Here is a 14119-nt window from a genome sequence, read left to right as displayed (position 1 = left end):
TGGACAAGGACATCATGCTTGGTAGAGGGTCAGAGAAAAAGAAGAAGACCCTCGATGAGATGGATTGACACAGTGGCTGCAACAATGGGCTCACACGTAACAACGATTGTGAACGTGGCACAGGACCGGGCAGTGCTTCGTTCTGTTGTACGTAGTGTCGCCGTGAGTCAGAACCAACTCGCAGCACCTAACAACAATGTATAACAGGCTGTTACTGCAGAAAAGCTATGCTTAATGGTAGACCTAACTAACTGCCTACCCGGTGAATACTAGACCCTTTCTTAATTTATTTAAGAAACACTTTACAGCATGGCGTCCCTGGGTAGCATAAATGGCTAAAAGCTCAACTACTAGCTGAAAGATTGGCAGTTCAAACCCATGCAGTGGCACCTCAAAAGATAGGCTTGGCCAGGGACTGGAAGGCAGAAGGGAACAGGAAAGCTGATAATAGGAAACACAGGGCTAAGAAGGGAGAGTGCTGACATGTTGTGGGGTTGTTAACCAATGTCATAGAACAATGTGTGTACTAGCTGGTTGATGAGAAACTAGTGTGTTCTGTAAACCTTCACCTAAAGTACAATAAAAAAGAAAAAATTAATAATGATACAATACTTTAGGAACACAGAACATGATATAAATTGCCTGAATAAAAAAGTGGCCAAAAGCTTAGCATCTGTTAAAATATTAAAAAAGGAAGAAGAAGAAGATAGGCCTGGTGATTTGCTTCTGAAAGACTACAGACTTGAAAACCCTATGGAGCAGTGCTACTCTGCACTCACGGGCTCTCCATGAGTCAGAATCAACTTAACGGCAACTAACAACTTGTTCTCTGTGCTTTATAAATATTAACTCATTTTATCTTCCTAATAATCCTCAAGGTAAGTACCATTTCCATCCCCATTTTGTAAATAAGAAAACCAGGACACAGAGAGGTTAAGTTATTGTCCTGGGCCACAGCTAGAAAGTTGTGCTAATCTGCCTTTTTTACCAACACATCTCTGATTTTATTGTAATTTCGGTGGCAGAGCTGTGGCTGGGACGTGACTACATTTCCCAACTTCCCTTGCAGCTACTGTGGCCACATGACTAAGCTTTTTGCTAAAAAATACTTGTTTCCCTTATAAGTAGAGGTAGTCATATGACCCAGTAAGTGGAAATCACTGGGTCAGGCACTAAAGAAAGGTAATGTTTTTTTTCTTTTTATTGTGCTTTAGGTGAAAGTTTACCACTCAATTTCTCATTCAAAAATTTTGTGACATTGGTTGCAATCCCCACAATGTGAGAGCACACTCTCCCTTTCCACTCCGGGTTCCCTGTGTCCATTCATCCAGTTCCCGTTCCTTCCTGCCTTCTTGTCCTGCTTTTGAACAGGAGCTGCCCATTTGGTCTTGTACAATTCTCCAGTGAAGCAATCCAGGCCAGGGCTATTTTTTTGTCAGGAGTTTTTTGTTTTGTTTTGTTTTTTTACCTCTTCAATATTTTCTTTTGTTATGGGTTTGTTATTCTTTTTACCTCAGTTTGTGTTAGTATAGGTAGGTAACGTGTTTCTAGAAATTTGTGCATTTCCTCTAGGTTTTCATTGGAGTACAATTTTTCATAATACTCTCTTATAATCCTTTTTATTTTAGTTGGGTCTGTTGTGATATCACCCATCTCATTTCATGTTTAGGTTATTTGCTTCCTCTTCTGTTTTTCTTTTTCAGTTTGGCCAATGGTTTGTCGATTTTGTCGATCTTTTCAAAGAACAAATTTTGGTCTCGTTGATTCTTTCAATTGTTTTTCTATTCTCTATTTCATTTATTTCTACTCTAATCTTTATTATTTCCTTTCTTCTGGTGCCTGAGGGTTCCTTTTGCTGCTCTCAATTTGTTCTTGTAGGGTTAATGTTTTGATTTTGGCCCTTTCTTCTTTTTGGATGTGTGCATTTATTGCCATAAATTGACCTCTAAGCACTGCTTTTGCTGTGTCCCAAAGGTTTTGGTGAGATGTGTTTTCATTCTCATTTGATTGTATGAACTTTTCTTTTATTCCATCCCTGATTTCTTCTATAACCCAGTAGTTTTTAAGCAAGGTGTTGTTCAGTTTCCACGTATTTGGTATCTTTGCTGTTTCTGTTATTGATTTCTACTTTTATGCTATTACGATCCGAAAAGATGCTTTGTATTATTTCGATGTTTTAGATTCTATTAAGGCTTGCTTCGTGGCCTAAAATGTGGTCTATTTTGGCAAATGTTCCATGTATGTTGGAAAAGAATATGTATACTTTGCTGCTCTTGGGTGGAGTGTTCTGTATATGTCTATGAGATCAAGTTGGTTGATTGTGGCATTTAGATCTTTCGTATCTATACTGAGTTTCTTTCTAGATGTTCTGTCCTTCACCAAAAGTGGTATGTTGAGGTCTTCTGCTACTATTGTGGAGCTGTCTATTTCTCTTTTTAATGCTGTTAGAGTTTGTTTTATGTATTTTGGAGGGCTGTCATTGGGTACATATATATTTATTATGGTTATGTCCTTCTGGTGTATTGATCCTTTAATCATTATATGGTGTCCTTCTTTATCCTTTATGATAGATTTTGCTTTAAAGTCTATTTTATTGGATATTAGTATTGCCACTCTTGCTCTTTTTTGCTTGTTGTTTGCTTGATGTATTTTTTTCCATCTGTTAAGTTTTAGTATGTCTTTGTGTTTAAGGTGTGTCTCCTGTAGACAGCATATAGGTAAATCATGATTTTTTGTTCATTCTGCCACTCTCTGTCTTTTAACTGGCACATTTAGGCTATTTACATTCAGTGTAAATTATTGATAGGCATGAGTTTATTGCTGTCATTTTGATTTTTTTTTTGTTTTTTTGGTGGTATTGACAGTTTCTTTGCTCTGCTTAATTTTCTGTGCTGAGTTCTTGTACAGACTTTCTTCTCATCTCTTTCATTATTGTTGATTTTGTGTTTGCTGAGTCTTTATGCTTTCCTTCTTTTTTATTTTGATGCATAAGTTTGTTAGCTTCTTTTGTGGTTACCTTGAAATTTACCTCTGTTTTCCTAAGTTTAAACCAATCTTCTATTTCTTGACATTACCTTAACTTCCTCTCCATATGGAAGCTCTACGACTACACTGTTTATTCTCTCTTTTGTTTTGATGTTTTCATCATTTATATATTGATGTCTCTGGTCCCCTATTTTCAATCTTTTAGCTTTGATTTGTTTTTGTGAATACCCTATTTGGGTTGATAACTGGTTGATTTGTCCTGTGTCCTAGTCTTGGATTGTTGTCTGATGTTGTTGGTTATCAGAGGACTCCCTTTAATATTTCTTATAATTTTGGTCTGGTTTTTACAAATTCCATTAGTATCTGTTTATCTGGAAATGACCTAATTTCACTATCATATTTAAGAGACAATTTTGCTGGATATATAAGTCTTGGCTGGCAATTTTTTTCCTTCAAGGCTTTATAAATGTCATCCCATGCCTTCTTACTTGCATGCTTTCTGCTGAGTAGTCATAGTTTAATCTTATTGGATCTCCTTTGTAGGTGATTTTTCGTTTATCTCTGGCCACTCTCAAGATTCTTTCTTTGTCTTTGGTTTTGGCAAGTTTGATTATTTTACGTCTGGGTGACTTTATTTTGGGGTCTACCTTTTTTTTTTTTTTACCCTGTATGGGGTTCATTGACCTTCTTGCGTAGATATTTTCTCATCTTCCATGATATTTAGGGAACTTTTCTGCCAGCAAATCTTCAACAATTCTCTTTGTGTTTTCTGTTATCACCCCCCACCCCCATTCTGCTACTCTGATCACTCATAGATTTTTCCTCTTGAGAGTATTTCACATAATTCTTAGGCTTTCTTCATTCTTTCTCATTCTTTCCTCTGATTTTTCCTCAAATTGGTGTCAAGGGTTTTATCTTCAATCTCACTAATTCTAACTTCCATTGTCTCAGTTCTGCTCCTATGACCTTCTACTGAGTTGTCTAATTCTAAAATTTTGTTATCTTTTAGATTTCTAGTTGTTGTCTCTGTACAGTTTCTACCAGCTTGTTTATTCTTTCGTTTTGCTCTTGCAATGTTTTCCTGCATTTTCCTATTGCTTTGTCTGTGTGTTTCTTGGCTGGGTCTGAGTTTTGCCTGATCTCTTGGAGAGCTCAGTATATCATTCTTTTGAGTTTTTTCTCAGGTAGTTCCATTGCCTTATCTTCTTCTGGAAGGTTTTCTGATTCTTTATTTTGGTCGCTTGCTGGAGCTATCATGTCCTACTTCTATATGTGATTTGATATTGACTGTTGTCTCCGAGGCATCAATAAATTATTATATTTACTTACTTATTATATTTTTGTTTACTGCATCCAATATTTTTGTTTTGTTTTGTGTTCATATGCCCATATACGCTGGGTGTGTGAGCTACTTTGGTTGTTGGTGTCGTTGAAGCTCACGTCCTGTCTCCAGGTGATCAGAGCAGTTACTAGGTGTATGAGCCCAGGAGTCTGTTCACTGTTTTTGCGGGGGTGCAGTTACTCAGGGAATGTGTCTCGGTTGTTGGTCACTAAGTGTGTGGTATAGACTCTCTCCTACAATCTTAGGGAGGGCTGTGGGGAGAGTGTTCAGAGCAGGCACAGGTCTCTGGTTGCAGTAGAGGGCAGTGGGGCAGTGGGGGTTGATGTGTGGGGCAATGCAGGTGGCTGACATCTGCCCCCAGGTGCTTGAATGTAGGGTGTGTCCCTATCCCCTAGAACATATAGTTGGGGAGTAGTAGAGCCAGTCTTTGGGTGCCAGGTGCTGTTGGTTGGTGGGATCAGGAGACACCACTAGTTCTCAGACCCCTGTCATGGGTGGTTAGAGGGAGCAGGTGGTACCTCCAGCCCTCCTGTGTGGGTGGGTGAGGCCTCTTCCAAGGGGTGGGGAGGTGTCGAATGTCACAGATTTGAAGCTCCCCCTTGACTGATACAGGTGAAAATGGGCTTCAGGTGTATGCCCTGCTGTTTTATGCTAATGAGGGTATGCAGTGTTGGAATGACCCACAAGGGTCTGGGCAGGAATGAAGGGTGCTACAAGTTTGCAGATCCCATAAGGCAATGGCTGGGTGAACGGGCAGCGCCTCCCAACTGGCCCTGAATTCCCAGCAACATTGAATGTCATGGGACTGGTGTCAGAGCAGGGGGTGGGGGTGAGCGAGGGGATGGAAGTGCTCCTCTGCTGTGAAGCTCTGGGGTAGGAAGGGCTATTTTGCCAGTGTGCGCAGTAGGATGGGAGCTTGTACTTAACTTTCAGAAGTCTGGTGTTGCACCTATTTGCTTCTGGAGGTGCATGCAGATTCACTGCTGCTTGTCTGCACCAGACATGGTGGGCCTCGGTTTGAGATGATGCTGCTTTCCTCAGCCCGTGTGCACTGTGCAGACTCAGCTAGCAGGGCACCAGTAAATTCACGATCTGTAGCTCTGTAGCTACCCATTTCCACTGCTTTTGAATTGTCTCTCCTTCCACCTGTCACTCAGTTCAATTCTTCAGCTTAGTCTTTGATGATTATGGTTCCTAGATTGTCATATATATTCGATTCACTTGTTTTTTCAGGTCTTTGTTGTAAGAGGAATGACAGGAAGCATCTGACTATTCTGCCATCTTGGCCCCACCTCTCATGTTTTTTTCTGATAAAACATGAGAAATTAAAATGGCATGCATCTTTCACCCTTTGACATTTACCCTTCTGGCCTAGAATGTGTACACAATGCCTAGAAGTTAAACAGCCATTTTGTGACCATGAGACCAAAACCGCAAGTAAAGATGGTTGAGCAGAAAGAGACAAGGAGCCAGCTGCACCAGTCCTGGACTTCTTTTTCACATAAAAAAACATATAGTCCCATTTGATTGAACTTGAATTCATCCCAAAGCTAACTTAACTGATATTTAAGTCTGGATCCTGATCCTGATTACTCCAAAAGTCTATAGGGGCTAGCCTTTCCTTCATTGTTATTGTTGTTAGGTGCCAGTGAGTCAGTTCCTACTCATAGAGATCCTAGGTACAATGGAATGAAACACTCTCCAGTCTTGTGCCATTCTCGCAATCATTACTCTTGAACCCATTGTTGCAGCCACTGTGTCAATCCACCTCGTTCAGGGACTTCCTCTTTTTCACTGATCCTCTACTTTACCAAGCATGATGTCCTTCTCCAGGAGCTGGACCCTCCTGATAACATGTCCAAAGTATGTGAGATGAAGTCTCGCCATCCCTGCTTCTAGGGAACATTTTGGCTATACTTCTTCCAAGACAGATTTGTTCATTCTTTTGGAAGTCTGTGGTATAATCGATATTCTTTACCAGCACCATAATTCAAAGGTGTCAACTCTTCTTCATTCTTCCTTATTCATTGTCCAGCTTTTGCATGCATATCAGGCAACTGAAAACACCATGGCTTGGGTCAGGTGCACCTTAATCCTTAAACTGACATCTTTGCTTTTTAACACTTTAAAGAGGTCTTTTGCAGCAGATTTGCAATGCAATGCATCATTTGATTTCTTGACTGCAGCTTCCATGGGCGTTGATTGTGGATCCAGGTAAAATGAAATCTTTCACTACTTCAATCTTTTCTCCATTTATCATGATGTTATTGGTTCAATTGTGAGGATTTTTGTTTTCTTTATATTGAGGTGCAATCCATACTAAAGGCTGTGGTCTTCGATCTTCATCAATTAGTGCTTCAAGCCCTCTTTGCTTTCAGCAAGCAAGGCTGTGTTGTCTGCATATTGCAGGTTGTTATTGAGTCTTCCTCCAATTCTGATGTCCTGTTCTTTTTCATATAGTCCAGCTTCTCGGACTATTTACTCAGCATACAGATTGAATAAGCATGGTGAAAGGATACAACCCTGACACACACCTTTCCTGACTTTAAACCACACAGTATCCCCTTGTTCTGTTTGAACAGCTGCCTCTTGATTTATGTACAGGTTCCTCATAAGCACAGTTAAGTGTTCTGGAATTCCCATTCTTTGTAACATTATTCATAGTTTGTTACGATCCACACAGTCGAACACCTTTGCATGATAAATAAAACACAGGAAAACATCTTTCTGGTATTCTCTGCTTTCAGCCAAGATCCATTTGACATCAGCAATGACATCCCTGGTCCCATGTCCTCTTCTGAATCCGGCTTGAATTTCTGGCAGTTCCCTGTCAATGTACTGCTGCAACTGTTTTTGGATGATCTTCATCAAAATTTTACTTGTGTGTTGTTGTATTAATGACATTGCTCAATAATTTCCACATTCTGTTGGATCACCTTTCTTTGGAATAGGCATAAATATGGATCTCTCCCAGTCGGGTGGCCAGGTAGCTGTTTGCCAAATTTCTTGGCATAGACGAGTGAGCCCTTCTGGTGCTGCATCTATTTGTTGAAACACCTCAACTGCTATTCTGTCAGTTCCCAGAGCCTTGTTTTTTGCTGATGTCTTCAGTGCAACTCGGACTTCTTCCTTCACTACCATCGGTTCTTGATCACGTGCTATCTCCTGAAATGATTGGACATTGACAATTTTTTTGGTACAGTGACTCTGTGTATTCCTTCCATCTTCTTTTGATGCTTCCTGTGTTATTCAGTATTTTGCCCATAGAATCTTTCAAGACTGCAACTCTTTCATTAGTCCAGCGCTTTGTACCCTTCCCATAGTCCAAGACTCACTCTCTCCATGGCAGGCCCTAACGCCAACTCTACATCAATGAAGTCAGTCTTTCCTATCATAATGCACAGCAGTATTTGTGGTCTTGAACCGCTATATTTTAGAAGAGGATTTTGGATCTACCCACTTAGTTCTGAGGACATAGTCCTGAAACTGGGTACCCCATTTCATTGCTGCCTCTGCAGTTATATTTGCTAAGTCAGTTACAACGTCCAAGAATAGAATCATAGGTATCTAAATTTTGCAAAGTCCTAGCCTTTTTATGTCATTGAAGCCAATGTGTTGGGAGAATCAAAGATGGTCCCTCGACTCTAAGAAATTCCATCTTTAATTCAAAACAGCCTTATTAAATACACACCTACTGTATAACACAGAGCCCCAGGGGCCCAGCTCCTACTCCCAGGAATAGATGGCCTTCTTAAGGATTATAGCCTAAAGGTTGGACATAAAATTTTTATTTTATTGCTATCTAGTAATCTTCCAAAGGCTAATCTTTTATGGCAACTTTTCTTTCTGCTTCTCAGTAAGGGTATGGTGGAAATATGTGAGACAGAGGTACATAGGTAGATGAAGTCTGTGGAAGGCTGAGCTCATTGAAGTCTAAGGCTCTTGGATTTTAAGCATAGACCCCCAAAATGGAGGTGTAAGCCCTCACATCCAATCTTTCTAGCACAGCAGAAGCATTTTTTCCTTTCCAGAACAGGAAAACAATCTTTCCTGAAAAAATGAAATCAGAAAACTGCCAGCAGCTTGGAATCCGCAGCCCATTCCTGCTTTAAGCCCTTAAGGTTTAGAAAGCATTGAGAAAACTCAACCAGAGCTTCCCATAACACTAGGGCAGTGTGGAGAAAAAGGGAGACATGAAAAAATCAGTGGAGCATAACCAAGAGGCAGAAAATTATGAACGTAAGAAATGGAAGTAGGGTGCTTCCAGGCACTTATCGATGGAGCTAAATAGCTTTGCAACACTTGCCCCAGCAGGGCAGACTCACGCTATGAGGCCTGAGGGGCCAAGAGGCCAAGGAACCAGGAAACGGAAGCTGTAAGAGACAAGGAACACAGGAAGCACAGCTGCCTCAGTGTCAAAGGATAAGACCACAACCTCTGAGGTCCAAAAGGTAGAGCCATGGTCTCTGCTGTTACAAAGGCTGGGGCCACAGTCTCCTAGGTTTCAAAGAGCCAGATCTTTACCAACTCAGTGAACATGTTATCGGGACAGGTAAGTCCCCAGAGAAGGACATCATTCTTGGTAAAGCAGAGGGTCAGCAAAAAAGAGGAAGACCCTCAATGAGATGGGTTGACACAGTGTCTGCAACAATGGGCTCGAGCATAACAACTGTCAGAATGGTGCAGGACTGGGCACTGTTTCATCCTGTTATACATAGGGTCACTATGAGTCAGAACCAACTTGATGGCACCTGACAACAACAACATGGTAAGACAATGTTTACCGTTGTAAGAAACTGCCAAGTCATCTTCCAAAGTGAAACATACCATTTTGCATTCCCACCAGCAATGAATAAGATTTCCTGCTGCTCCACATCCTCACCAGTATTTGATGTTATCAGGGTTTTGGATTTTAGCCGTTCTAATTGGTATGTATGTAATAGCATTTCAACAGCAACAGGTTTGGATTTTTGGTTTTAGTATCTCATTGTTGTTTTAATTTGCAATTTCCTAATGACATATCATGTTCAGCATCTTCACATTTGCTTATTTGTTATACACATATCTTTTTTGGTGAGGTGTATTTTGAGATGTTTTGCACAGTTTTTAAGAGGGTTGTTCATTTTCTTATTGTTGAGTTTTAAGAGTTCTTTGTATATTTTTAATACAAGTCTTTTATCATATATATGTTTTCTCCCAGTCTGTGATTTTTCTTTTCATTCTCTTAACAGTGTTTTACACAGAGCAGAAGTTTTTAATTTCAATGAAGTTCAACTTATCAGATTTTTCTTTCTGGATGTCTTAGTTATCTAGTGCTGCTATAACAGAAATACCACAAGTGGATGGCTTTAACACAGAGTTTATTGTCTCACAGTAAAGTAGGCTTAAAGTCCAAATTCAAGGTGTCAGCTCCAGAGGAAGGCTTTCTCTCTCTGTCGGCCTTCTCATCAATGTTCCCCCAGATTTGGAGCTTCTTCGTGCAGGGACCCCAGGTCCAAAGGATGCACTCTGCTCCCAGCACTGCTTTCTTGGTGGTATGAAGTCCCCCATCTCTCTGCTTCCTCCTCTCTTTTATATCTCAAGAGCTTACCTCAAGACACAATCCAATCTTATAGGTTGAGTCCTGCCTCTGTAACACAACTGCTGCCCATCCTCCCTTATTAACACCATAGAGGCAGGATTTACAACATATAGGAAAATCACACAATACTGGCAATCATGGCCCAGTCAAATTGATACATGCATTTTTGGGGGGACATAATTCAATCCATGACAATGGATCATGCTGTTGGTGTTTTATCTAAAAACTCATTACCAAATCCACAATCACCTAAATTTTCTAGAAATTTCACAGTTTTGCATTTTACACTATGTCTATAATCCATTTTAAGTTAATTTCTGTGAAAGATGTAAGCTCTGTGTATAATCTTTTTTTTTTTTTTTGCATGTGTCTTTTTATATGTCCAGTTATTTTAGCAGTATTGCTAGAAGACTACTTTTTCTCCAGTTTTACTTTGCTTCTTTGTCAAACATGACTATATTTGTGTAGGTCTATTTCTGGCTTTTTATTCTGTCCCATTGTTCTATTTGTTATACTTTTGTCAATACCACACTCTCTTGATCACTGTGGCTTTATAGAAAGTCTTGAAGTTGGATAGTGTCAATCCTCTGACATCATTCTTCTTCAGTATTGTGTTGACTACTCTGGGTCTTTTACCTTCCCATGTAAACTTTAGAATCACTTTGTTGATATTCACAAAATAATTTTCTGGGATTTTGATTGGAATTATGTTAAATCTGTAGATCAAGTAGGGAAGAACTGACAACTTAACAATGTGGAGTCGTTCTACCCAGGAACTTAGAATATCTTTATTTATTTAGATTTTCGTTCATCAGAGTTTTGTAATTTTCCTCATATAGATCTTGTAATATTTTGTAAAATGTATTCCCAAGTCCTTTTTTTTTTTCTCTGGTGCTAACGTAAAAGGGGAGTCCCTGCTGGGTGGCATAAACAGTTAAGCACTCTGCTACTAACTGAAAGACTATTCGAATTCATCCAGTGGCACTGTAGAAGAAAAGCCTGGCTATCTACTTAAAAAAATCACAACCAACGAAAATCTTATGGAGTGCAGTTCTACCCTGAAACACATGGGGTCATCATGTCTTAGAATCTACTTGACAGCAACTTTTTTGTATATATATATAAATGATATTGTTTTTTATTCTAAATTCCAATTTTTCATTGCTGCTATATGAAAAAATAATTGACTTTTGCATATTAACTCTGTATCCTACAACTTCCTTATAATTGCTTATTAGTTCCAAGAGCTTTTTTTTTTTTTGGTCAATTCTTTGTAATTTTCGTCATAGAAAATCATGTCACCTCTGAACAAATTCAGTGTTACTTCTTCTTTCCCAATCTGTATTCCACATGTTTCCTTTTCTTGTCTTATTGTATAGTAGGACTTCCAGTATGGTGTTGAACAGGAGTGGTGTAAGGGAACATCCTTGTGCTTGTTCCCAGTCTTAGGGGGAAAGCATCTAGTTTCTCACCATTAAGTATGATGTTCCAAAACCAAACTCACTGCCATCAAGTCAATTCCGATTTATAGCAACCTATAGGACTTTTTTTTTTTTATATAGGACAGACTAGAACTGCCCATAGGATTTCCAAGGCTGTAAATCTTTACAGAAGCAGACTGCCACATCTTTCTCCTGTGGAGCAGATGGTGGGTTAGAACTGCCAACTTTTCAGGTAGCAGCCAACAACTTAACCACTGTGCCACCAAGGCTTCTAAAACAAATAAACAAACAAAAAAACCTGTTGCCAACTAGTTGATTCCAATGTTAAACTGTACGTTTTTTCTAGATGTTCTATATCAAGTTGAAGAAGTTTTCCCTCTATCCAAGTGTGCTGATTATTTTTTTTTTTTTATCATAAACGGGTGTTGGATTTTTTCAGTTGCTTTTCTGCATCTATTGATACGATCATGTAACTTTGCTTCTTTAGCCTGTTGATGTGATGGATTACTTTAATTGATTTTCAAATGTTGAACTGGCCTTGCATACCTGGGATAAATCTTACTTGGTTGTGGTATATAATTCTATACATACATTGTTGGATTTGATTTGCTAATATTTTAAATATCTGCTATTAATTTAAAATTTTCAAAAGTGCTTTCTTTCCCATCTGGAGCAAGGGAGAACGAAGAAAACCAGATACAATGGAAAGATTAGTACAAAGAACTAAGGGACCACAACTACTACAGCCTCCACCAGACTGAGTCCAGCACAACTAGATGGTGCCTGACTACCACCACCAACTACTCTGACAGGGATCACAATAGGGGGTCCCAGACAGGGCTGGAGAAAAATGCAGAACAAAATTCTAACTCACAAAAAAAAAAAGACCAGACTTACTGGTCTGACAGACTGGACAAACCCTGAAAGTACAGTCCCCAGACACCCTTTTAATTCAGTACTGAAGTCACTTCTGAGGTTAGACAGGCCCAAATATTAGACAGGCCTATAATACAAACAATAATACACATAGCTCAATCCTGTATATGAGACTGAATAAACACACCAGCCCAGGGGCAAGGATGAGAAGGCAGGAAAGCTGGATTAATTGAAATCAGAAGCCCAAGATCAAGAAGGGAAGAGTATTGACACGTTGTGGAGTTGGCAACCAGTGTCACAAAAAAAATGTGTATTAATTGTTTAATGAGAAACTTATTTGCTCTGTAAACCTTCATCTAAAGCACAATAAAAAAGAAAACACACACAAAGCTCTTTCTTGTTCGCTAATTGCTCCTTTTCCATAATATTTTGTTGTTTTATGTTGGAAATATCTTATATTCTGAGGATATTGATGATATTTTTTGACGTTTTCTTCTCCTTGCATTAACTCTATACCCTCCAAGTTTTACTTTTATTTGTTTGTTTTATTTTTAATCTTTCCTATTAGAAGCTTTTTGCAAATGTCAGGTAATCCTTGATGTTCATATGTAGGAGTAAGGAACTAAAAAGAAGTTTAGAAGCTCTGAGCATGTGGGTGGGACTTTCAGCCAGTGAGTTTCCCTGGAAGGTAATTTAGGGACAACTTGTAGGACGTCTCTGCCAACTTTCTGACAGTGTGGAAGAGGGCGGGAAAATCAGACCCCCAACAAGCATGTGTGTTCATTACATTGCCTTGTAGTCATGACGGCACCTCCATCCTCGACTCTGCTTGGTGTCCATCACTTTAAAGACCTTCTGTTTTCCTCTCCAGAAGGAAAAATACCCATCTTTTGCTAGGAAGGGGAGGAGGTCATCATTTCACCAAAAGGAATAGGAGAAAGGATATAGGAATGTCACTGCTTCTCCAACAGACTTTAAAAAAGCAATAATATGTAATTGCTTTATTGACATGTAATTCACATACAATTCATCTATTTAAAATGCACAATTCAATGTCTTTTTAGTATAGTCACAGAGTTGTGCAATCATCACTACATCAATTTTAGGACATTTTGTAACCCTACAAAAAATCCCATACCCATTAGTAGTCACTCTCAAGTTCTCCCCAACATCGTCTCCCCAAGCCCTAGGCAACCACTAATCTACTTGATATCTCTATGGATTTGCCTATTCTGAACAGTGCATATAAATGGAATCATACAATATGTAGTCCTTTGTTACTGCCTTCATTCACTTAGGATAATGTTTTCAAAGTTTATCTATGTTGTAGCATGTACCAGGACTTCATTTTTTTAATGCCTAATAATATTCCATTGTATATCACATTTTATTTAACCATTCATTAGTTGACGGACACTTTGGTTATTTCCATTTTTGGTGATTATGAATAATGTTGCTTTGAACATTTTTGTAGAATTTTTTTCTCTGGACATATATTTTTATTTGTCTTGAATATATACCTAGGAGTGGAACTGCTGTGTCATATGGTAACTCAATGTTCGACTTTTTCAGGGACTGCCAAACTGCTTTCTAAAGTGTCTCACTATTTTATATTCCCACCAGCGATGTTTGAGGGTTTAATTTCTCCATCTTACCTCCAACACTTGTTATTATCTGTCTTTTTTATTATAGCCATCCAACTGGATAAGTAATGATATCTCATTGTGATTTTGATTTGTATTTCCCTAACGACTAATGACTTTGAGCATCTTTTTTTTTTTAATAATTTTTATTGTGCTTTAAGTGAAAGTTTACAAAGCAAGCCAGTCTTTCACATATACACTTATACACAACTTGCTACATACTGCCACTTACTCTCCCCCTAACGAGTCA

Source organism: Loxodonta africana, chromosome 2, assembly GCF_030014295.1.
Source record: "Loxodonta africana isolate mLoxAfr1 chromosome 2, mLoxAfr1.hap2, whole genome shotgun sequence".
Classification (NCBI taxonomy): domain Eukaryota; kingdom Metazoa; phylum Chordata; class Mammalia; order Proboscidea; family Elephantidae; genus Loxodonta; species Loxodonta africana.
Note: the sequence above shows the minus strand (reverse complement) of the source record.